The following is a 26645-nucleotide window of genomic DNA, read 5'->3' as shown; positions in this document are numbered from 1 at the left end:
CTCTCTATGTAAATAAAATAGGATTTTAAACTTCTGTTCAAAAAGTCTTCACGTATCAATATGTTTGTAATTTAAAACCATTCTATTTAACTACGACATCCGAAGTAAGACAAAAAAATAATAAATAGAAGCATCAAAATCATATTCATTATATTTCAGTTTATCCCTTGCAAAACGATTCACAATCTTGGGATAACATTCAATGATGATAAAGGATTAAAAGAGCCAACCAGAACGACCCTTTAGATGAAAGCCCGAAAATATTAATCAGTTTCGTCATCGCGACGAGAGAAATGAATTGGGCTTTCCAGGTGGGCCAGTTCATTAACGAGTTGTCTAAATAATTAGTTACTCATTTGCAAACATATACGGTTTTTTTTAATCGTGACAGTTTCACACGTAACAGAAGTATTTCTTTAACGCTGAATACTAAAATGATTTTCTGTACGTCAGAGTTGATTAACTATGTAGGTTACTGACGTCAGCATATACATATATATACATATGTATATATATGTGTATATATATATATATATATTCCCTTGCAAAATCATCATTCTGTTTATAACACTGCAAATAATAACAAAATAGGACAAGCAGATATTTTTGTAAGCTCGTCCAAATATTGGAAACGAAGAATGAAGAGCCGTTGCAAAGCCAAGACCTTCCATGCGAGAATGTAAACAGTGTCGCCGTCAGTGGTCACTGTCTACACTAACATGTGCTTCGTCTGGCAAGCATGGACGCTCTACTGGTTCCGAATGTTACTTAATTTTGTGGCTTTTTTTAAACTAGTTCATGGTCTATCTTCTCAGACTTTGGAAATAACGCAAGTATAACTATTTTATAGTCTTTGTATACAAATAGGGTATAGCTACCTACCGAAAAATTAGGAGAAACAACGGGAAAGTGCAAATGGCGTAGGCTAGCGGTTCTGCCGGTTGGATAAGTTCAGCAGGCAAGTACCGACTATAAAAAGGAATGGTAATTCCAAGCCGGCTGTCCGCGGTGAGCTAGACTGTGGCAATTGGCGTTTTTCTATGTTATTTTACTTGAATTTTACAAGAATTTAAAGTAATATTTTGTCGGCCGGCTGTAAATATACTGTAATTGACCTTTGAAGACTACGCGACTTAAGTACCTAACACGGGGTAGGTCTAAGCCGGCATTCCGCGGCAAGCCCCCCACCTCCCCTCCATAGCTAATACGGCAAAATTTTAACCAGTAAACACCTCTAGGGTACGTTAGGTTGGTATTTTTAGGAGCGTTTACTGGTTACAATTTTGCCGTATTAGCTATGGAGGGGGCTTGCCGCGGAATGCCGGCTTAGACCCACCCCACGTTAGGTAATACAAGTCGTGTAGTCTTCAAAGGTCAATTACAGTTTAGTTACAGCCGGCCGACAAAATATTACTTTAAATTCTTGTAAAGCAAGTAAAGTAACATAAGAAAACGTCAATTGCCATAGTCTAGCTCACCGCGGACAGCTGGCTTAGAATTACCTTGCTCATCTAGGGAGGTAAAACAAAGATTCTAGGAAGGAAAACTAGATGCTTTAAGGCAAGAACGACCCAAGAATTGCAAATGAAAGTGATACGAACATTAATGATTTAATTACCTCAGAGAGGTTAGTCACTGGTTGAGGTATTATATATAATTACCTCAGAGAGGTTAGGCACTGGTTGGAGCTTCATATATAATTACCTCAGAGAGGTTAGGCACTGGTTGAAGTTTTATATATAATATAATTACCTCAGAGAAGTTAGGGACTGGTTGAAGTTTTATATATTAACCCAGGGTGGTTAGGCATTGGTTGAAGTTTTATATATAAATTAATTACCTCAGAGAGGTTAGGCACTGGTTGAAATTTTATATATAATAATTACCTCAGAGGCTAGGCCTGTAAGTTTTATATATATTTACTTAAGAGGTTAGGCACTGGTTTAAGTTTTATATATTATCTCAGAGAGGTTAGGCACTGGTTGTAGTTTTATATATAATAATTACCTCAGAGGCTAGGCCTGTAAGTTTTATATATCATTACCTGAGAGGTTAGGCACTGGTTGAAGTTTTATATATAATTACCTCAGGTTAGGGACTGGTTGTAGTTTTATATATAATAATTACCTCAGAGGCTAGGCCTGTAAGTTTTATATATTACCTGAGAGGTTAGGCACTGGTTGAAGTTTTATATATAATTACCTCAGATTGGTTAGGCACTGTTTGAAGTGTTATAGTAGTAAAGTCAGAGTAGAGACAAGGAGCAGTTTTAATCTTGTAAATAGACTAGGCTTATAGGATTAGATAATGAAAGTAATTTATACATTGCAGATAGGTAGGTTAGGTTCTAAAACGTATTTTAGGTAGCAAGTTAAAGGGAGAACGAACTAAATGTGTATATTATGAAGAGTTAAAAGGAATTTGGAGAATTTTCTATTAAAAGGAATTTGGAGAATTTTCCATTTTATTCCCAGCATACACCTAGGACAGATTTAGCTTCCATATGAAGATAAAGACGAACTAATACCCAGTATCTTACTTTAAACAGATCTGTCCAGAGAGGAAGTTGAGAATAGGGTGGATCTGCCCAAAAGGATATGGTACCACAGAGAAATTGGATTTTAAACAAGCACAATCAAGGCAAATTATAAGGAGCAAGGAAGGCGTTTTAAAGGTGAACAGTATTGCTACCATTTACTACTGCTACAGACACTGAAGATTTGCGACTCATGGTTTTGACAATACTTACTTTGGGGTAAAGTATTATTGGTGTGTACTGATACCTGCTGTTTATATGAATGATAATTGTTGTTATTTGACGATTCTAGATTATTCTGCAGTGTTCCGAGTTCATATTTTCAGCAACAAACCCACTGATTGCTTGTAGCCTAACCTAAGGCAGCCAGTGGGCTTTTCAAAGCCCTATTTTTTAGGACGAAAAATTATTTGTGGTTCTCTGGTACATAATCTCTAACCCTTTTGAATGTGGAGGTACACTTGTGGTTATAATTAAAGTAACTTATAACCATGACTGTGGTAGCTTCATCAAGGTTTTCTTGGTTGAATTTTCAACCCCTTTTGAGAATGGTTCCTTCAGGAGGGCACTATGATGAGAATGGCTCCTTGAGGAGGGCACTTTGATGAGAATGGTTGCTTCAGGAGGGCACTATGATGAGAATGGTTCCTTCAGGAGGGCACTATGATGAGAAAGGCTCCTTCAGGAGGGCACTATGATGAGAGTCGTTCCTTCAGGAGGGCACTATGATGAGAAAGGCTCCTTTAGGAGGGCACTATGATGAGAATGGTTCCTTCAGGAGGCCACTGTGAGTGTCTATAAATTGGATTTCCATGTCATATCAAACTATGTTAAAGGTATGCTAATAAGGGTTCAGGTTTGTGAGGACTGATGACTTTTGTGCTAAATGATCTGGGACACTGTGAATCAATATAAGTAAGTAGTTTTATTCATGGAAATCATTTAGTCCTTTAGCTGAAGGAGGTGCTGAAATTTATGTTGACAATTCAAGGTCAAAGCTCATTTGTTTGCTGATTTTTACTATTGTTATCATTACTGCTATTATGTCAGACCACTGAGTCAAGAAATGTATAAATGTGTGGTTCAAGCTAGAATAAGAAAAAGTGGAAGAGGTGAGACAAGCAAGTGGGAGGGGAGGGAAGGAGGTGGTGGAAAATGAAAGGCTCGTGTGTTAGGCCAGCCACTGAAGGAAGTAATTCATATATATGATGCTTTTACTGAGATTTGTGATATTTCAAGTTGAGTCGTTCACACTAAAGATATTCAGTTTATATGACCAAAGCTTCACTTGCATAAGTATGCATTATGGGCCATTTGATCAAATATGACTTGATCATGCATTTCTACCCTAGTAACATTACTGCTGGATTGTATTGTAGATAGCAGTGAAGGCTTTGTTTTGTAATGTATCTGGCTGTTAGCTGTGTTGATTTCCACTATTTTACTTTATATTTTACTTGGTTTCTTCCCTAATGTGGTACTTGGTTGGTTTCAGTTAGACTTTTACAGGTGGTTAGACCAAATTCAAACCTTTCTCATAGCTTAGCAGACTTCAGTAGCATCATGACCTTACAGTTTCTTAATTGGGTAGAAGGGAAGTTTTAGGAGACCCAGAGATCTCTTACTAAGTCGTCAGCAGCCTATGCCAGGTTCCCCATGGTCATAGTTTGTGCGAAAAGGGGCCTTAGGCTCTGGTAATGTATGTATACGTTAGGTCTATAGGAAATAGGCCTCTGAAAATGTTTAAAAGCACGGTGACATACTTCTTGATTTCTGTAGCTCATGAGGGTCTTTTAATCCATTAGCTGTCCAACAACTTTGAAGATCCATTGTCCCTTTGGGCACGCCCTGTTGAAGATTAGGAGGAGGACTGAATGGTCTGGTGAAGCTACATTATGGTAGTAACATTAAAAATACTAATAATACTAGCAGTAGTAACAATTATCATTATGTTTATGTAAGAGAACTCTTGTATAAGAATGTTGATCACAATTCAGCCAGTTTTGCACTTAGGGAACAATGTGTTAGGCATTTATGTAAGCTGTAAGATTGAGGTTCTCAAAAAGTAACGTACTTTTGCATCTGATACTAATTTATGACTGTCTTCCAGGTACTTGGTTCATCAAGATGGACTTCTTGAAGAAAATGCATCTACAGTGTGAAGACTGGATCCAAGCCAATTTTTCCTACTATTTTTTTATTCATTGCTAAAGATTCTTCCTCTGATTAATGATTTTTTTTGTATGTACAGTACATTCATATTAGTTACAAAACCTTTTATTTTTACTTGTACCCTAGCGTTAAGCAATTGCAGAGAAATTGGGAGTTTAGTGATGTTTAGCAGTTTATGTGTGTGTGTGTGTGTGTGTGTCTTACTTCCTTCCTCCCACCTCCTAGTGGAACCGTGTCCCTTGTTGTCATGATTCTGTCCTCTGTTCATAGTTCCTCTTGTCTTCTCTAAGTCTGTTGGTGATCTTATTGTATGGCAATGTCTTATATTCCAGCCATTGGTTTTGAGTGAGTATTATGTTTCCTCAGAGTTCATGATCAAAACTCAGTCTTTTGGTAAATATAGTTCGTTCTTGGACTCTTGCTGCTTTTCCTGCACATCTTTTTTCTTCTGCTAAAAGTGTACTACTTTGCCCACGAAGGGGCTTGAGGATGTAGCTCCTATGGACTGTATCTTTCTGACCTTTACGTCTGTTCCTTCACACGAGTAACCAGGTACTCCCTGCTTCGAAAGGAATCCTGTTTCGTAATGGCTTTTGAGGGTTATTTCACTGGTTTATTTTGGATGTTTACAGAAGATAATCTCATATCTTTTCAATACTAAGGAAGTTGGCTCTCTCTTTAGTAGGTTTAGATGGAGGAAGGTTATTTTATGATTAAAGGTTGTAGAAAATTATATGTAATTGTAAAAAACATCACTCTTCCCAGAGTGACTATAGGATGGGAACGTGATTCACCTGAGGCAGCTGTTAAGCTTTGGGACAGCCTTCCTGAGAGTGTCAGTGATGCTGATGAGTTTTGCCTGTCGTTGCAATTGTACATTTTTATTTTGTTCCTAGAGTGTCTATTATTGTCATTTTTTGTATTGTCTTCCCTCCAGTATGTATTTATTTCACTTAAGTGCATTATATGCTGTGGAAGTTTGTTTTACAAGTCAGTGAGCTTTATGTTTATTCCACAAGAGTGTTTGCTCATTATTGGTAATATTCAAATTTCTGTCTCCTTAGGACCTAATTGTGGAAAGGACTTGACACCCTCTAGCTCCTAGTCTTATCCCAACTCTTGATTGTATCTATCTTTCCATCGTATAATTCCTTCTTTCCTTCTGATTTCTTTTGTTTTCCTCCGAAATAAAGGCCATTCCCAAGCTCTTTGGGGAACGTCCCTGAAAGAGTGATGTAAAAATAGACAAGTTAGTCTTCAGTAATATCAATTTTCCTCATAGATTAAATAACTCCCAGTATTTGGTTTGTCTGCTCTCAACAGAGTTTTAGGCACAAGTGAAAATAAGAGGTTTTGTTTCAACGAAACTATAACAAGATTAATTTAGCGAGTAAATTTCTAAACTTTTTGTAAAGCTGTCATTTGTAAATGTATTATTGTGTGCTATATTCTAACGGCAAAAATGGTATAAGTTTAAGTATTTGGGTTGTCTACGCTTATTTGTGATTCTTTTTCTTTATTGTATAACAGACAATATGCTTTCATTTTAATAGCTCGTAACGTACAAGCAAGAAAATACTTGTTAGCCAATAGGCAGAGTAATAATATATGTACTGTGGTCTTTGGCAAAGTCTATAAAGATTTGGTGAGGATGGCAAATTGATAATATTGTACACATAGCTTGCTCTTTATGCAGTTATTGAATTTGAAATTCGTCTGGCCAGTATAGATAGGTATTGTAAATAGTTAAGATTTTATAAGTAAAATAGGTTAAGTTGTAGTGCAATACTTCAAAGAAAATCACTGTTAATTAATGCTCCATAGTCTTGGAAATCTAGTAAATTAAAAGTAAAGATAATGAGGTTGATAAAGACAGCTGGCTCTATAAAACAAATATAAAATTGTCTCTTGTTTATTGTTAATGTGGGCGTTTATTGTATTCTGGCCATATTTACATGTGAAATGTTAGAGATGGTATTCTGAACATAAGGAAGTATTAGACGTGTACATAGGAGATGTGCAAAAAAATCTGTAAGGCTTAAATGTGGAAGGTTTAACTTTTACAAAATTAACTTGCTCAGTTTGCCTGTAAAAGCAAAACTTATTTGGCTACCCTCTGAGATTCAAGGACTGAGAAATTGTATGTCATTACTTTGGTTAAGCTATTGAATGCAAAAGAATAATTATGTCTTAAAGCCATGTGAAGAAATTTTATAGTGCCTTCATGTTGTTCCCATGTTGTCTCAAAACTCTTTTTCGTGACAGTTATGTAGATCTTACTTTGCTTACCAGCTTTTCTCTTCATCATATCTAGCCAAGATCTATCTTAGACAATCCTGATTACCATTTGTTGCATTACCAGTTCCTCCTCCACTTTTCTCTGCTGTGTCCTCATCTGTTCTTTTAAGTAAAAATAAACAATCATGCACAAAATTAGTCATTTGTTGTCACGCAATATTCAATTGATCTCTTTCATGATATCGAGACTGTTGACACTGTTTTCTTTACAGTAACAGTTCCCTCTCAGTTCCAGGCATTGTAAATTTACACTATTATTGATAATATTCAGTTGATCTCTTTCCATTATATACGTAATCCTCTCTCACCCTTCAAGTCTTCACTATTAATTCTTGTATATACTGGTGATAAATACTATGAATTCTTTTAAACTTTGGTATTCTGAGTACTTCTGGGTATACCTTTTTTATTCAGTTACATTCGATGTATAATAAGACAACGCACTTATACCATGTCTTTGAATAGACTTGACCACTTTCCAGACGACATCTTTTCCTGTGTTCCCCTCCTGCCGTCATGACCTTAGTTTTGTTTACTTTGATTTTCAACTCTCTGTTCTCCTTTCAACCATTCCAGTTCCCTATTATCACTGTCTTAATAGATGAATGGCCAAACGTCCCTAGGTGCCTGGCTTGACAGCCTTGAGGTTCATATATCAGTCAATCAGTCTGTTCTCTTTTCCAACTCTTATCTTTCTGATATTTTTCTAAGACCTTCCTTCTATTTAACAATCATTTTTCTAAACCTTTTTTTCCTTCAGTCTAATATTAAAACCAGGTCCTTTGCATACACAAACTTCCAGGAGCACCTCTTCCTTCATTACTTAGCAGCAAATAGTGATGGGCTCAGTACTGACCCTTGATAGACACCAACATTTATCACCATTGCTCAGGACATAATTCTAGCTACCTACACTCGAATCTTGCTTTATTATAAAGGACTATTCCTTGCTCTGTGTGTCATTCTGGTAACCCCCTGTTTTTCTTAATACTTTGTCGAATACGTTCCTAGTAAACTCATTATTCGCATGTTACTTGCTTATAGATACCTCTGTATAAAATGTCAATTTTGCATACCCCTTTCATTCGACCAGACAGGCAGTTGTCAGTTCTAAGACCACCCTCTCCCCCCTCTTTTTGGCAGTTTTCCATCCAACCCCATGGGCTGTTTTTAATGAAGGACTGAAATGTGTTTCTGTAGCAGGGAAGGGAATTTACTATTCTGCTAGGTAACGAAAAAATGTTGAGGCCTAAGGCTTCAAAATCTGGGACGGGGACAGAAAATTAAAGACACGTGAACTATTAATGTTCTTTTGGTCTAATCAAACATATTAAATCTTGGGATGGTCACTAGAGAAAACATAGGGCACCCATTAAGATACGTGAAATATTGTGCCTAACACTTCTTTAAGGTTCTTTTGGTTTATTAAAACACATTAAGATGATATTTGCATGTTTAGTTCTATGGTATTGTATCACTGGCCGAAATATATCATAACTGTACTCATTTGGTTCTGTATATACGACATATATTCATATTTTTAGATATGTGCTGTTTTATGCAGCGTCCCTATTTACTCTGTGTATCCAGTATAAAGAATACGTTTTTATTTTTGAGCCTCGAAAGGAGAAAACACACGAAATCTTAAATTTAACTTATCCGGCTTTATTCCTCTTTCCCAAACTTTTTGATAAAACAGAATGAAAATGAATGGTTTTGCACCTTCGTGGGTTTTCCTTCCGTCATCACAAAAAAAAAAAAAAAAATTTGAGTTCATTTGAGAAATAAGGAAAAGTTTTGTTGACTGCCATGTGCCTAGGTAAAGTTGTCGAGGATGCCATAATTTCTAACGTAAATCAAATTGTTGATAATAATCAAAGATTTTCAAGTTTTATAATGGTGGTTATTTTTGTAAAGTTGTATTTTCTTAAGTATTCCTGTCTTAATTAACAACATGGTATGGTTGTTATTTTTTTTAAATTAAACTGGTCAAAGATCGTATTTTTGTGTAAATTATGTACAGTATGGTTCAAAAATCGTATTTTTTTTGTAAATTAACTATGCACACTACGGTTCAGAGGTCGTTGTTTTGTATAAATTAACTATGTACAACAAGGTTCAAAGATCGTATTTTTGTATGAAATAACTATGTACAGTATGGTTTAAAGGCAATATTTTTGTGTAAATTAACTGTGTACAGTATGGTTCAAAGATCCACAGTTTTATGTACAAGTGTATGTTTGTAACTCTAACAACAGATTTTGTTTTTAATCTAAAGCTGAAAGCTGAGAAGGAATATTGAAAAACATGCAAAATTTCTGTATTTACAACTGTGGATTTTCATGACAGAAAAAGCACGATATTTTGTCTCTAAAGCTGAAAGAAAATCGTGAGAACATCGTCGAAAATCGTCAAAAATCATGAAAAACTTTTAATGCTCTTGGGTGCATTGAAAACGATGTAAACTGTTGTTATAGTTTTATCAAAAATCAAATTATATTATTTGCCATTTTTATAATTTCTTGTGGATCTTTAAAGCGTAATAACAGAAAAATCTGATGATATGCTGCTCGGATCGTTTGAACAATATATATTTGCAAAATATAATATGATGAGGAAATAAAAGTCATCTATTAACCGGACGCTCTTTTATTTAAATCACAAAAATACATTTTCATACTTGAGGGTGGTTACTGGTAACAATGATAAACTTGGTCAAAATTTTATTTTTACCCCCTCGGAGCCAGCATTGCAATGCCCCGAAGGAGGCAGAATCCTCAGCAGGAGGGCATAACCAGTCAGTTTTCAACTTCAGAGCCGACCCAAGGGGCTGTTTCCTGAACTGACAGGTGATTACCGAGATGGGAGAGGCCTGACATACCTCCCTTGTGATGTCCTGGAAGTATTCCATTTTCTATGACTGCTGAAGAATGGTTGACTCTTTCAAATGTAAAAGGGAAAAACTGTTATGTATGGAAAGTCCGAGGGAGGGAGGGGTAAAGTAACTACTGAGACTTGGCTTAGCTATGTTCACTCGTAAGGCAGATTCCTACTGAAGCCATCATGAAGTGTTTAATGATATATGGCGTTAAGAACCGTAGAGATTTACAGCCAGAATTTTGTTCCATGAGCAAAGTGGCCAAAAAACAAGACCAATTCCTCTATGAATAAAATACAAAGAAATCTACGGGATTTAAAGATACATCTTGACTTCTGCTTTCAGTTTTCTTTGAGATTTCGTTAAGCAGACGAATTTCTCTAACGTTTTGATACAGAAAACGTAGATTGTATTCACCCTCATAGAAAACAGAGGAACGAAAGGCGAAAGACACTGAAAACGATGAATATATTCTCGAGACGATTAGCCATTGGACATTGACTTTGTACCGAACAGAATTCTTGACTTAGAGCAGTTACGGATAATTTACTTGTAAATGTTACTTGATGAGGCTATTTAATCCTTATTTTCAGACATACTTGCATAGAGAATTGACTTTTTTTTTTAATACGGAGTTGACTAAAATAACTTGGTATATTCACACAGCCTGGTTCCCTGACACCTTCAAGCATTTTGACATCAAATTTCATATCAAAATGTCAATACTGGTGGCAAAAATGGAGCTGGGCCCATATTTATAAGAGAATTACCAACATGAGACTTCAATTTTGCCACAAACATTGGCCTCTTGATATAAAATTTGACGGCAGAATGCTAAAATATGCCACAAAAATTTGCTGCTGTGATGCCCCACCCGACACAGAAATGCTCTATAGAAGTGACATCAAATTCCTTCATCATTTTTTCAAAGTTAATCTCATTTAGTTGAGCTTTTTAAATTAAAATTATCAATTTTCACTTCACAATGTCATAAGAATTTTGATTTTACCTAATTTTTATAGTACTTTTTGACGATGCAATCAGGTTTCAAATTTGTGCCGAATTCCATGATTAGAGTTAAAATTTCAAATTTAGACGATTTTTTTCTTATATTAACTTTTTAAGCTAGTTTTTCAGATGATTTCTGATCAGCATTTGAATTTAGGCTCAGGCTTTCAATTATTATATGTTTGCTAAAATATTTTGCTTATTTCTTAATTAAAACTTTAGCTACATTTTAAATTTCATTGCATTTTTCAGGCGCTTAGTTCGGTTCAACATTTCATGATTTCTATCATTTCAAATGTCTTTCTGAACAAGATGATTTTCAGAAGAAAAATAAACAAAAGCTTAATTTTTTTTATTTCAAAGCACAAGTCATCCTCAGGTCTCTGTCACAACAAAAGCAATTAATCACACCGAGACGCATGCAGACTCCCCAAAAGCAGACAAGTGACCCAGACGCCTTCAGTAACTCGCCTTGTGGGCCAACACCATCCAGTGTAAGTGATTGAGTCAAGTAAATGGTCGGAGACGCGCAAAGCTAATGTCCTCCTGCCCCGAGTTCTTCCTTCCCCAGCAGGACAGGAGGTCGGACTAACGTCAACCTTCACCGTGCACGCGGACCACCAGGACAATTTAGGTTCTGTGTGATTAGGCCTTAAAACGTTCATCTCATTGACAGGTAATTAGAGAGGAATGTCTAGCACTTAATTGGGGCATTCCTTCGAGTGTTTTGAAATTAGTATGTCTTCTAAAAATGTTTCAGTGCTTATTTGGGGCATTCCTTCAAGTGTTTTGAAGTTAGCATGTCTTCTAAAAATCTTTCAGCAATTACTTGGGACATTCCTTCGAGTGTTTTGAAGGTAGTACGTCTTCTAAAAGTCTTCAGAGTCCAGATTTTACAAATCTATGAATAGAAGTTTCGTACTGTTCACCAGAACAGGGCTACAGGTCTAAGAATAGTCATTTCATATTGCTCACCAAATGCATAGCTATCGAAATTCCTGTTTGTCTGGCATGGTTCATAAAAAAAATCTCAACTGACATACCATCTGGGTCAAAAACTCTCTATAACTAACACTTTCCAGGCAAAATGTTCTCCCCAATTCACACACTTTTTAGATAATAAAAGCAAACTCCAGGTAAAACACTTCCATAGTAAAAACACGGACAAAAACTCTTTCTAGTAAAATTCAAACTAACACTTTTTTTTTTTTATAAATTCCACTATCTCGGCAAAAAAAAAACCTCCCAAACAAACAAACTTGACAGGCAAAAAAACTCCACTTTCCCAACAACAAAAACTATCCCAAACTAAGAGAATTTGAAGCCCAACAACAAACTTGCCTTGCAAAAAACAAATTCTGAACCACTTCATAAGCGAAAAAGACTCGTATACTGACAATTTCTAGGTCGAAATCTTGCAAACCAACAGATATTCCAGCCTAAAGCTCACAGACTAATCATTTCCAGGCAAGAAAACCTCCCCTGAAGTAACATAATCTTCGCAAAAACCTCATACGAACTAACATTTCCTATGCAAAAAACTTGCCAAAATCTGCATACTTCTAAACACATTTCACAAACCTAAACTTTCTCAGTAACTAACCCTCATTCTGGTAAGGCAGCAAAAACCATCCCAAACTAAAACACTAAAAAATCACTAAAGAAAAAAAACAGCAGACAAAAACTACTTTCAATTAACACACTTTCTGGATAAAAACATCCCACAAACAAAGACCCTTTCTAAGCAAAGAAACTTACAAACTGACACACTTTTTTGGGCAAAACTATCACACTTACACACACATACATACACAGGTTTTATAGCCAATAAACTCATGAACCAACAGTCTTCCTGAGTATAACACTCACGAGCTGTATATAATTCTAAGCCAGAAACTCATAAATCCTAGGGATAACTCCAGCCTAATAGATATTCTTGGCAAAAACCTTCCCAAACCACATGACTTCTTGGCAGGAAAAATCACAAACTAACAGATTTTCCAGGCAAAACCTACAGCTAATAAATATCTCTAACAGACATTCTAACCAAAACCTCACGAACACCCAGACTTTCCAGCTCAAAAAAATAGTGAACAAACCGACTTTCTAGCAATAACAAAAATCCTAACTAACACTTTCTACCTCAAAAATCACAGACTAATAAGATTTCAAAGGCAATTAACAAATAATGACAGCCTACAAACTACAAACTTCTAGCACAAACCACAAACTAACAGACTTTCTAACAAAAACTAACAAGCTAAGTTCCTTTGACAAAAAAGACTCACAAACTCAGACATCTTGAAAGCTAACATACTTCCTGAAGACAATACCATGAAAGTTAACAGACTTTCTGTAAGCAAAACAAATACAAACTTAACAAACTGCATGAAGGTCGAAGCATCTCGTGAACATCGTAACTGAGAATGCATCACAGACTATTAGAATAACTGTGGGGAGAATACAATAAGCTAGAATACTTTCTAAACCCAAGCTACTACGAACCAACACCCGAATGAAAATGTATCAAAACCAGACTTTCTGAAGGCCAAGTTTCATGAAGAATCAGACTTTCTCAGAGTAACTTTCACAAATTAACTTTCTAAAAGTAAAAGTTTCACACAGTAACAAACTTCTAAAATACATGCTTGAAAAAAATTTCCTGAATGAAAAATGTGAAAAGAAATCTGAAGCCAAAAAGTGTACCAAACTAACTTATATCCTGAAATGGGGAGAGTATTATAGACCACAGACTTTCTGAAATCAAAAGTATCACAGACCAACACACTTTCTAAAACTAAAATCTAGCAAGATAAAAGACTTTCTGAACTCAGTTGAATCTCAAACTTTTTTTTTTTTTTTGAATCCTAGACTAGATTTAAAACAAACACAACATAGGCTCAGCTTTAAGAAAAATTCAAATATAATTTAAAGATGATATTTGATGATGAACACAAAATTCTACCATAATTTCCACCAACAAGACAATCCTAAATGATCAAGAACAATGCTTGGGACCAAAATTGCTGAATACCAAATCCACTGTCACCAACAAACTGAATCCAAAGCCAGATATCAACAAATTGCTAATACAATCCAGAGTCAGTCAAATTTTAAATTAACATCACTAACAAATTGCTTGAATGCCAAATCCAGTCAGGAATTTGTTTCTGAAAACCAAATTCCTCTGTCACCAACTAATTTAAGAATTACTGAATTCCACTGTTACTTAGTGATTTCTGAATACCAAATCCAAGGTCATTAACGAATTGCTGAATATCAAACCCACTATCACCAACGAATAGCTGGATACCAAATCCACCATCACCAACGAATTGCTGAATACCAAATCCACTGTCACAAACGAATTGCTGAATACCAAATCCACTGTCATAAAAAAATTTATGAATACCAAATCCAATGTCACTAATGAATTGCTGAATACCAAATCCACTGTCATAAAAAAATTTATGAATACCAAATCCACTGTCACTAACGAAATGCTGAATACCAGATCCACTATCACCAAAGAATTTCTGAATACCAAATCCACTGTCACCCACAAATTGCTGAACACCAAATCCACTATCACCAATGAATTGCTGAATACCAAATCCACTATAACAACGAATTGCTGAATACCAACTCCACTGTCACCAAAGAATTTCTGAATTCAAAATCCACTGTCACCAACGAATTGCTGAATACCAAATCCACTGTCAGCAACGAATCTCTGAGACTGAAATTCACCAGATTATCAACTCCACTGTCAACAAATAAAATCTGAATACCAGGCAATCACAAACAATCACTAAATGCCTTACACCACTATAACGAATTAATTCTACCAGGAGTCTAGTATACCCTCTGCAATAAACCAAGCATTGACTCAGTCCAAAACTTGACCATCACGAACTGCTGTGAATCCTTTATGCTGACTGAATAAAAGCCAATCAGAATGTTACCTTTAACACTCACAGGCTGGTCATGTCAAGTTTCTTGTACCACCAAATTTTACTGTCATGAACCACAACTAATATCATTTCATTAATCAAACTATTCCCTACAATGCTCGATTAACACCAAATTTTAGTCTTTATCATATTTCAAGAGCTTACTATTGCAAACTAACACTTCGAGTTCCAAAGAATCACAAACCACCTTCTTAAATAAGACACATAGGCTTGCTTATGGCATTACTATACTTGCATGAATAATGTCAACTTCGACCTTTACAGTTTTAAAACTCAAGGGATCAAACTTAGAAAAACGCCTACAAAACTCCACTGACATCTTGAATAGTAAATTACACAGTGTGAAAACCAGGAAAATTTACTACCTACAACATGACCAGTGTCTCAAAGCAAGTTACCAAAGATCAGGTATAGTTCTAAAGTCAGTTGAAGTTTTAGTAACTTCTTGAGTTACCATGACCCAGAAAAGCTTGCCAAGACCACTTTGGAGTAACGGAAAAAACAGCATCAGTTATATATCTACAAGTATCCACAAAGCAATTACGTCATAACTCATATTCCTCTGCAACAAAATGCCCCAAAACAGTACCACCGTTACATACGTCAGATACATGTAGCTCCAATTCTAAGAGTCAACACAAAGCTCAGTAAACCAAGTAACAATTTCACAGTCTACAAATCTTAAGAGGAAACCTGTGAACACCTGAAGTCAGTAAACAGATGCAAACATTGACCTTAAAGGTTCCTGTAACTTCTATAAATGGCAACTAGTTTCACCATAGCATCTAATTAATCTAAATCTTACAAAGCTTTTCATAGGAATACGTTCACATCAGAGAAGACTTCCAGTTAAAAGGTAACATAAAAATGAGGACAGTTTATCCATCCCATTCAATGACAGTGAAAACCCGTGTTCTAAAATTCATCTTTGCCATTATGTGAAATCTAGACATTACCTCACACTCCCTCAGTATCCTAGGATGCATTTGGGTAAGGTATATGGCAATAACATAATAACCTTTCCAATATATTACACAATAACTTTTTGAAAGACTTATCAGATCATTTTGTTTCTGTATATTTTATGCCAAAGACTCCCATCAGAGTTCTAAGATTAACATACACCCAGTTTGATCTAATTACTGAAGATGTTATGAACGTTCAAGGTTTCTCGCACAGGCCTCTAAAAACGTCCATCGTGGTATTTATCCCTCCTTTATTTCAAATACATGCAATGAAATGTTGGCCCAAGACGCGAAGGTGTTTAAGCCCCAAGCTGGTACCCCCTTTTGAAACGAAGGCATGTGTCCTAAATATAATCAAAAGTATTGTCATATGCTCGACCAGGAGGATCACTTTTTTTTTTTACTTTCTAAATGTTCTGTTATGCTTACTTTAGGTTTTTTCAAGATATATGGAAAGATATAAATTATATGCAATCCTTAAAAAGAACCTTGTGAAACATTTTCATATTAACTATCAAAAACAAGTCAGCCAAATCTAGCTTCAGCAAAAATGACAATAAACTTTTTAATCATGGTAAATGATGCTTTACAAGTTAGAATTTTTCACATTACACCATCAAATTTACATGAAATTAACCAGGAAATAGTATTAAAAAACAAAATCTAATGATTAACTTGTAAGTGGAACGTGACAATGCAAAATAAAAATCTCCCCAAATGAAAAAATTTCTCAAAATAATCTCTGAATTGGAAGTCATACATACAGAGCATTTTTGCATCCAAATATAACAAATAATTTTAGCCAATCATCCATAATAAAAGTCAGTCAGTTTTGCATACAAATGTCTCTGAAGACAGGTCCTGTAACCTTATCCACAATTATTTACAAATAACTTCATACACAGCTATAAGGAAAGAATTCTGTTCGTTACCCAACCCAACTATACAATGGTGAACACATTCGAAAATATATACATCATACTCACGTCTTTTGCTTATTGTTTCTCGTTTTCTAAGAAATTGTATACAAAAATACATTTCTGTAGCATAAAGTGGGAGAAAATCACCCATGAAACCCCAAAGAAAAACTGAAAACAGAATGTAAGAATACTTGAAAACCATAGATTTTCTTATGTGATATTCACGGAAAAAGTAAACTAGAATTTTTGGCCATTATGCATGTTGGGAACGAAATTCTGGCAGTAAAAGTCTACAGGCTTAATACACCTGATCATTAGACACTACATGTTAGCAAGCATCTGCTTATGTATGAATACAGCCATTCAAGTGAACATGAACTAAGGCCTATCTCAGTAGTAACCTTAACCATCATTTCCCCTTGGACATTCACTTACATAATACTTTTCCTTTCTTTACATTTGAAAGTCTACTATTCTTCATCACTGTCATAGAAATGAGAATACATCTGGAAAAGCACAAGGGAGCTATATAAGTCTTCTCTCATCTTGGCAACCAGCTGTCAGCTTAGAAAACAGCCCTTATTTGAGTCGGCTCCGAAGCTGAAAACTGACTGGTTATGCCTCCTGCTGAGGACACTCCCTCCCGGGGGCACTGCAATGCTGACCCCAAGGAGTCCTTTATTTTACATATTTCCAGTTTTTCCTATCTACAATCTTTCCAGTATTCCATATACACAGTGTTTACATATATGAGGACTTCTGTACTTCAACTAACGTCCCTTAAAAATGAGCAGTAATACATGGATTTTCAAACTATTTAAGTTTTTAGGCTAATGTTTAAAAACACTGCTCTAGTTCACTTTGTTCTCATTAATGAAAAAAAAACCTTCTTAAAAATGAAGATAAAAATCCTAACTTAAATCATATTACAAAATAGGAACTACTAAAAATTTTCCACAAAAAACTCCAGCATTCACTTAAGAATTTTGTGAAAAACATAAATATCTTTGCACACAAAGATTTACAGCAATTTCATACCCTAACAAACTTACATTCAAATATCTGTGATCAACTAAACATCTAATGTTGAGAGTGGGGTTCTCAAGAGTGTATATATTGTGAAAATGTGTAATGAAAATGTGTAATGAAAATGTTAAGAGTAAAAATGTTAGGACTTAAAATATTGAGAGTGGAATACATAGTCCCTGTGTGGGAATGAAACAGCAAAAGCACCTTAATTGTATCTAGTGTTCATATAGAGCTTCAGCAAAACAGGTAATGTATGGAAGACTCCCAAGCACAATATACCAAGTTTACACTGATGGTTCTAAGCATGTACAGTGTACAGAAAAGCTTCAGAAATGCATAGAATGTGAAATGATGCTTCAGAAGAGCATGTTAAAGACTTTAGCAAAGTGCAACGGGAACAGGGATGCTTCAGGAGTGCAAAAAATGAAGCCACAACTTGTGTTATTGTGGAGGAAGCTTTATTGTTTAATGTGTACAAGGGTACCTAAAAAAAAAAGGAAACTAATTGGAACATATGAGAGAGAGAGAGAGAGAGAGAGAGAGAGAGAGAGAGAGAGAGAGAGAGAGAGAGAGAGAGAGAGAGAGAGAGAGAGAGAGAGAGCGAGCATGTGGCGTTCATTAAAGCGCAAAGCATGTAGGCTTTCTGCTGCCAAGTGTATATCTGCTCAAAACTGCTTCTGTCAATGGGAGGAGGCTAGAGGGCAAAAAGTATTTGTCCATTGTTTTAGTTTCCAAGTCGTATTGTAAACTTACAAGTGTTTATATGGTGAAGCTTGTACAGAAGACTGAAATTGAAGAAATACCCATGAATAAGTAGTGTGTCTGGAATTTCACAAAAAAGGGAAGTTCAGTGAGAATGGATAGGTGGAAGACAGGATCCAGAAATAATTTCTAACTTATTCTTATAAATTCAGAAAAATTCCTTAATTCTTGGTTCTGTGGCTGGCATCATCACAAAGGATTATAAAAACTAAAGATTTATGCTGACCTGAGCCACTGAGGACAATTTTAAATAGCTCACTGACCTCATATTTGAAATTTATCAAACCTAGATTACTCATGTTTGTAACTTATCAAACCCAGATTACAATGGTTATATGGTATACAGTGACTGTACTTGATATTATTACAAATTTGTAGAATTTTTGCTAATAATGGTTCCAGTTACGTTCCCTAGCAAAATGAAAGTTGAGATACTTTGTGAGGACTGAGCAGAAAAGGCAGAAATACAGAAGTCCTTGTAGCCTACAACAAAATTAATGTACAATTTAGTATTACAAAATTTTCTAAGTATCAAGAATACAGAGTTCCTTATTAACAGTTTAAGAGCTTTTATAAATGTTATCATATTACTGTGATTCAATTTGAATTTCATAAAACATGTTAACAATCAATAAAATATGTCTTATACCCTGATCTATAAAGTAATCTCCATTTATCAAGACACCGAAGCATTGCGTTAGCAATTTACGTAACCTACAAATCCGACTGCATAAAAGTGAATTCCGCAAGTAATTTACATTTATGAAGCAAGAGCATCTAGACTATGACCCTAACAAAATATCATGAAAAATATTGACTTAAATTACTATATTACTATGCTAGTAGTGTCTTGAAATATGCAGAAATGCCATGAGAATAATGCTCTCAATAAGATATTCTGCAGAGCTTGCAGTATTAATTATTAAATAGTTTATATTTAATGTTTAGTAAGGTGCATAATTTTCACGGCATAGGTTGTAGAGAACTAAAAGACTTATGATTTATGCACTTCAAAAAATTGTGGCATACTATGTTTGCCAAAAATATAAGGGAATATATATATCTTTATATTTAATATATATATATATATATATATATATATATATATATATATATATATATATATATATATATATATGTGTGTGTATATATATATATATATATATATATATATATATATATATATATATATATATATATATATATATATATATATATACATATACATACATGTATATATCTATACATCTATATATATACATGTATATATCTATACATCTATATATATACATGTATATATCTATACATCTTTTATATATATATATATATATATATATATATATATATATATATATATATATATATATATATATATATATATATATATATATACATGAAACTTAAGTTTCTGAGCAAAACACCAATGCTTACATAAAATTACACTAATGCAAGATCTAGAATCCTGAAAACACACTCAAAACTTTGTTTTAACTTGACCATTGCAACAACCTGATGATAAGGGCTACTAGGAATGTTAGGGAAGTTTTGACTAAGTCCCTACCAAAATGGAAACTAACTTTTCACTATATGCAAGACCCACATAGAGAAAAAGCATCTGTCATCATATACATTATTTTGTCAAAAAGTTTACCTGTGCTATGTGGATTATATTTCCTTGGTTCAACTCGTCTAAATAATCTCTAAGCACCACAAAAGAGTTTCTATACAACATCAATAAAGCCTATTCTTCATAACTAATAAAAACCAGGTCATAGCTAGTATGAACTTCATGAAAACTACTAAAAATAATCAGAATGACCTCCAATCAATCTGGCATAAACTTAGGTGAAATTGTATTCAGATCATTACTGATTTACTGGCTATACCAATGTGAGGTACTCATTATAAAGTAAACGGTTAACGACCTACTATGACAAAGTACAACTAATGATCTTAGGTCAGTATGTATCTTAAAAAAGGAAGTATACCAGGAATTTAAACTATTGAAAATTACAGAAATGTGTATTGCACAACATAAAACCACCTGATACCTGGTATTATGATACTGATTTATGCTGAAGTATACTTGACAACCTGATTTTAGGGCATACCTTCCTGATAGCTGATATTATCCTATTGATATTATGTCAAAAAACATAAAATGTAACTCTTTATGGTTTGGATATCGAACTGGGCATATTTTTAGATAGTAAGCTATGTATCCTTAATCATAAAGAACCACCTGATTGTTGATATTAAACTTAGAAGACATTTAAATGAATTACATAACCTGATATGTTCTGATCCACCTGATTTCTGATGTTAAACTGACAGGTTACCTAAACAATAATTATCCTGAAATATACTGAACTCCTACAGCACACTGAACTGATGGGAAATATAAGCAAACTGTGTATCCTGAACTATTCAGAGCTACTTAATAGCTAATATTAAGTTAATGCAGAAATTCAAGTAAACGCAATATATTCTGAACCATATTTAACTATCTAATGGCCTATATTTCACTGATAGTTCACAACCATTAGTTGTAATTGCACTGACAAATTACATATTTGCTAAAAAATGGCAATGAAGAATGTTTGTCGTGGCAGAATCTTGTAGAAAGTTTGTCTTAGTAAAAACTTGTATCTTGTCAATGAAATTTCACTTGCCAGCTGTAGAATTTCTGAAAGAACGAGAAACAAGTTAATTACATCAAGTAAAATTTAAGATATCTTGGCTTACAAATCATCAAAAGAAAGGCATCATTAGCTAAAGCAGGCCCAAGCCCAAGAAATTCTTTACCTAGCCCCTATTACTAAGAAGGACTCAGAAAGAACAGTTTTTTTTTTTTTGCTCAGTGTTGAAAGACATAACGCTGAACTCGTATTTCGTCACAGCTAAAGTAAATGTCGATGTAATTAAACCTTTTGATTGCAGTGCAAATTCCACTCAAAACTGGCGGGAGCTTTTCGTGTCAATTTCAGTTGGCAAAATGAAAGTTTCGTTTTCATTTGAGTGTGTGAATTATCATTATTATTATTACTGGAAATTGGTACAACTTGTACAAGTCCATTTAAACAGTTTCAGATTATCTGGTTAAATCTGTTAGCACCAATAATGTTCCACACTTCTCTAATTAGTCTTAAGTCCTCTAAGTACACACCACCGCACTGGTTGGCTCAATCACTAAAAAAAACCACGTTTAATGCTCTTTCTGCCAACCTACTTTCTCAGTGTACTTGTCAAATACTAAATTATGTCCTGTTCAGTAAACACTTACCTTTGTTACAGAGCTACAAAGCTTCTTTGGAGTATTTCTTACAACAATCGTATATGACTTCCTTCAAGAATCTCAGGTTGTAGATCGCCGGAGGCAGAAGAAACAAGTGAACTGGTTCAGGGAATATTGAGATTTTGAGGAAAAGTAGTTTGATACAAGATATTAAAATATGACTTAATTACTGATCATCTGAAACAGAAGAGACAGATTAATTGCTTCAAGGAAACTGTGGTGTTTTGGCATATTAGTTTGATACAATGTATTACAATATGATTTATTTAGGCACAACCAGACCTCAAGCACCTATACTCAAGTCTGTTACAGAGGAGACACAGTTGTAGTTTTGTTCACTGTAGAAATCTGTAGTGTTTTATTAAGCATATCTTCCTGCTATCCCATTCAATTCAAACAATATTAAGTGGTAATGTTTGAAAAGTTTGGTCTACAATACAGATCTCACTAAAAACTGACCAGAGTTCAATCCCACTCATGAGCGATACCTGAACTTTATCAATAATACAATGTTTTCCATTTAACCTAGAACTATCAGTGAACATTAAATGAACTATGTCAGCTTTTATTACCTATATTTTCTGACACATTATACATAAGCTTATACCTTTCTAGATTAGATTAGGTGAAACATAAGTGATATATACACATTTCCTTACCATTCAGACATAAACGGGTCACATTATAAAACTATCACGGAAAAAATTCAATCTTCAATTTGCTTTCCAAATTCAATCTTCAACCTCCTTTCCAAATTCAGTCTTCAACCTCCTTTCCTTGGATTTGACGAGGTCTATCGTCCATATCACCCACAGACTGAAAAACAAGGAATTGTTTATTATTTTAATAATGTTAGCCAAATCTAACCTTAACCCTTAACAGAGGCTTAGGCCTGTAATAGTTTTTGGAGGCCTAAATATCTAGACAAGATTCATTAACTTATTCAGATATCAAGTTTCATATTTCTATGGGCCATTTGCATGTAAAACCTTCAGTAACATCACTGTTTATGTGAAGCCTATTCATTGAAAGTATTAATGACGCAAATGTTTTTACACATTATCAAACAAAGAAAAAATCAACATTCATAATTCATAAACTCACCGACTTGCAAATCGAAGGGGAAGGTCGATTCGCAAGGTCGAATCGCAGGGTCGAGTAACGGGGTTGAACCTCTAGATTGAATCCCAATGTAAAATCCCAATGTCGAACCTCAAGGTCGAATCCCACTGTCGAATATCAAGGTCGAATAGCAGGGTCGAATCTCAAGGTCGACTCACAAGGGCGAATCCCAAGATAAAAAACCGAGGTCGAATCACAGGATTGAATCCCACATTCGACTCACAAGGTCTAATTTCAAGGCTGAATGCCAAGGTCGAATTGAAAGGTTGAATCCTAAGATCGAGCCCAGAAGTCGAATCCTAAGGTCGAATCCCAAAGTCGAACTCCAAGGTCGAATCTCAAGGTCGAATCCCATGGTCGAATCCCAAGGTCGAATCCCAATGTCGAACTCAAGGTCGAATCCCAAAGGCAAATCTCAAGATCGAATCCTAGGTCAAATCCCAACGGTCGCATCCCGATGTCGAATCCCATTCTCCATCGACATTAATTATCACGTCTTGATGTCAATGTGTGAGTCAGGTCGAATCACCACAAAGTAACTTAGATGTAAGTGAAGTCGTTTAGACAAATCTATAAAGTCGATCAGGTAGCCTACAACCCTAGTCTTTATATTTAAGTGATCTAAATACTAAAAATATCTTGCATATTTTATTATTAGATTAACTCCCCAATTTTTGCTATTATTTTAGCTACACTTATTAATACCTAGGTTTTATTTTAACTACACGTATCAATATACTAGCAATAGTATTAATATACTAGCAATAGGCATTAAACAGACATTTATCTAGAAATTTACGTAGTAAGAATATCTTTCACATTACTCAATTTGCTTAACTAGGCAATTTTGCTATTTTTTTTTAACTAAACATATTAATAAGGAGATTTTAATATACTAGCAATACTCAAAGCTAACGAATTTATTTCACGATTCTAAGTTTCTTAATGCCCTAAGTAACTTGATTTGCTAATTTTTTGTATCACAATTTGCAACAAAATGCAACGTAGGAACTCTATCTGACAATTTTATTCGGAGATTTGTAATGTCTGACCGAGCAATAGAATTGTTTTATTGAGTGACATTCCTTAGTTCTGTGTCAAACGATTGGGTTCAATGTTTTAACAAATTCTCTACCTGAATTTAAACGATTGGATCTGATGATTTTAACATATCCTCCATCTGAATTTTGAGTTCTGAAAATGAACAGAAAATGGTTGTTATGCAGTTGTTATGAAAATAACTATAACTTTTTACTCTTTAATTGGAATAATCTGAAACTGGCCTATATATATATATATATATATATATATATATATATATATATATATATATATATATATATATATATATATATATATATACATCCAAAGACCTTATGTTGTTTCGAATTGTATTCAAGGATAAATTTAAATAACTTTGGAAGAAGCCTTTCCTATAAAGTTAAATAAATACATATACATTAATTCCTCAAAAGAGGAAAAAAATAGATGCAGATAATTAAGTCCTCAATTGCCAAGAAAGTGCACTTTATATATATATATATATATATATATATATATATATATATATTATATATATATATATATCTATATTTCTTATGGGCAATGAAACTCACTCTAATTTTTTATAGCAACAAAGAACAGAGTTATACTTTTTTACACTTTACCCAGATTACTAAACCCAAGCTTTACTTTCCTGCATTCTCTACTTACATTTCCTGGCCTCATCTACCTGACTTACTTATAAGTTACTATACGGATACTTAAGACAGTAATTTACTTAAGATATATTGTCACCATAAGCACTGTACCTTTTTTTTTTTTTTACTAAAAGCAGAACTTAGGAAATTATTTTCTGTTAAATATTTTGATGATAATAATTATCAAATCTACTTCCGTACGTATTACTAAAAGCAGCATGTAGGATCTACAGCCTACATCTGATTTAGAAGCAGGTATGAAATTGGAATGCCCTCAATTTCTCTAAGTAACACCGTCTGCCCATCCTACCTAACCTGCTCGTATGTCAAGAGTAGCAATGGTAGTGTTATCCGTTATTTATTTACTCGTTCCTTAAGGAAAAATATATACATAATATATATATATATATATATATATATATATATATATATATATATATATATATATATATATATATATATAAGCTGAAAAATAAACACCATACACAATCATACCTTTCAAAAGACTACTGTCTTATACTTTTTAAAAATGAAACTGACATAGCCCTTCAAAAACTGGGTAATTCTACTGGTGAACTATGCGGTAACTTTCTCAAAATAAATTATTACCGTAAATTTCTCATATTATCTCGGTACGTTTCTCAATTTATCTCAGTAAATTTCTGAAATTATCTTGGTGAATATCTCAAATTACCTCACTAAATTTCTCATATTATCCCGGTAAATTTCTCAAATTATCTCGGTAAATTTCTCAACTCATCTCGGTAAATTTCTCAAAATGTCTCTGTAAATTTCTCATATAATCTCGGTAGATTTCTCAACTTAACTCGGTAAACATCTCAAATTATCTCGGTAAATTTCTCATATTATCTCGGTAAATTTCTCGAATGATCTCAGTAAATATCTCAAATGGTCTCGGTAAATTTCCCAATTATCTCACCTCTGCTGCATTATATACACCCTTTTCCATAGTGTTCAGTCAAAAAAATTTTCAATAACCAATATCTTCATACTGAGTTCTTCTGCAGAATTACCGTCAAAATAAAATTATCATTAAAACAATTGCATAAACGTTAAGTTAAATTCTAATATATATGACTTCATTCCAAGTCTAACCTAACCTATCAACAAAGGACTTAAATATAACAACTGACCGTCATTCACAACACACTATATCTGTATCGAGGGTTAAAGCTATGTCAACCAAATTTAACCAATATCCACCACTATTAAGCAAGAATACTCACAGGTGTGACTGCTCAAACCACGAGGCAATTAGCACCTGTAGTTGGCCCATGACACCACTATCGCTAGGGAGATAGGCCAAGTCGTAAACATCAAATTTCCATTTCATAATCTGACCACTTAACACTTACTGACACTTTTCCAACAGAAAAACAAACACAGAATCATTGCCAGTTACCTGTGCTCTCCGTGAACACCAAAGATGTGAATAAAGCAGGAAATAATAAAGAGAAATCACTAACACCGTCCCTCTTCCGAAGTCCAGAGCAGTACTGGAGTCTAACTCTAACACCCGTCAATGACGTCACCTGCCCAACTGACTGTAAACAAACAAAAGAGTAACTATAAGTGTGGTAACTTTCAGTACCACTAAACTTATAGCTAACGTTTATGAGCGTTAAGTTTCTACGAATGTTAGACGTCTTTTTTTTTTTCCTGGCAATATATGGACACATAGACTCAGCCTAGACAAAAGTGGAGCTTACGTCAGGCCAGTGATTCATGGGAAAAGTTAGCCTGAACTTACGAGAGACCTTAGGCACAGACGAATATCAGAATTATGAACAAAATAGCCCTATGTCTCCATGACTCTGTAGTTGCAGCCTCGTCACATGAGATCGATCCCACGGGGGTGAAGCGATCAGGCCCCTTTCCAGAGAAATGTTGTATGTCTCTACAGTCCTTAGCAGATGAATCATGACCCTGGTGCTTACTCGGCTGTGGAGAGTCACAGCCGAGGTA

At 34.5% G+C, this 26645-nt stretch overlaps 2 long non-coding RNA genes across 3 annotated transcripts; one reads left to right on the top strand and one right to left on the bottom strand.

Moving 5' to 3' along the window:
• The first annotated feature begins 704 nt into the window (after positions 1-704).
• Positions 705-8551, top strand: LOC136852384 (uncharacterized). Of its 2 annotated transcripts, none has more exons than XR_010857120.1 (3): positions 705-833; positions 2549-2755; positions 4647-8551. It is a non-coding gene; the product is annotated as an uncharacterized lncRNA (long non-coding RNA). The 2 variants fall into 2 exon arrangements; XR_010857119.1 differs by having other exon boundaries at positions 708-829.
• A 13949-nt stretch (positions 8552-22500) lies between these two features.
• LOC136852385 (uncharacterized) lies at positions 22501-26193 on the bottom strand. Its single transcript, XR_010857121.1, has 3 exons — positions 26083-26193; positions 22942-24153; positions 22501-22653 (listed from the first exon to the last, which is right to left on the bottom strand). It is a non-coding gene; the product is annotated as an uncharacterized lncRNA (long non-coding RNA).
• Positions 26194-26645: the final 452 nt, after the last annotated feature.

The sequence above is a fragment of the Macrobrachium rosenbergii genome, chromosome 25, assembly GCF_040412425.1.
Source record: "Macrobrachium rosenbergii isolate ZJJX-2024 chromosome 25, ASM4041242v1, whole genome shotgun sequence".
Taxonomy (NCBI): domain Eukaryota; kingdom Metazoa; phylum Arthropoda; class Malacostraca; order Decapoda; family Palaemonidae; genus Macrobrachium; species Macrobrachium rosenbergii.
The sequence above is the reverse complement of the archived record's forward strand: the minus strand, read 5'-3'. Positions and strand labels throughout refer to the sequence as shown.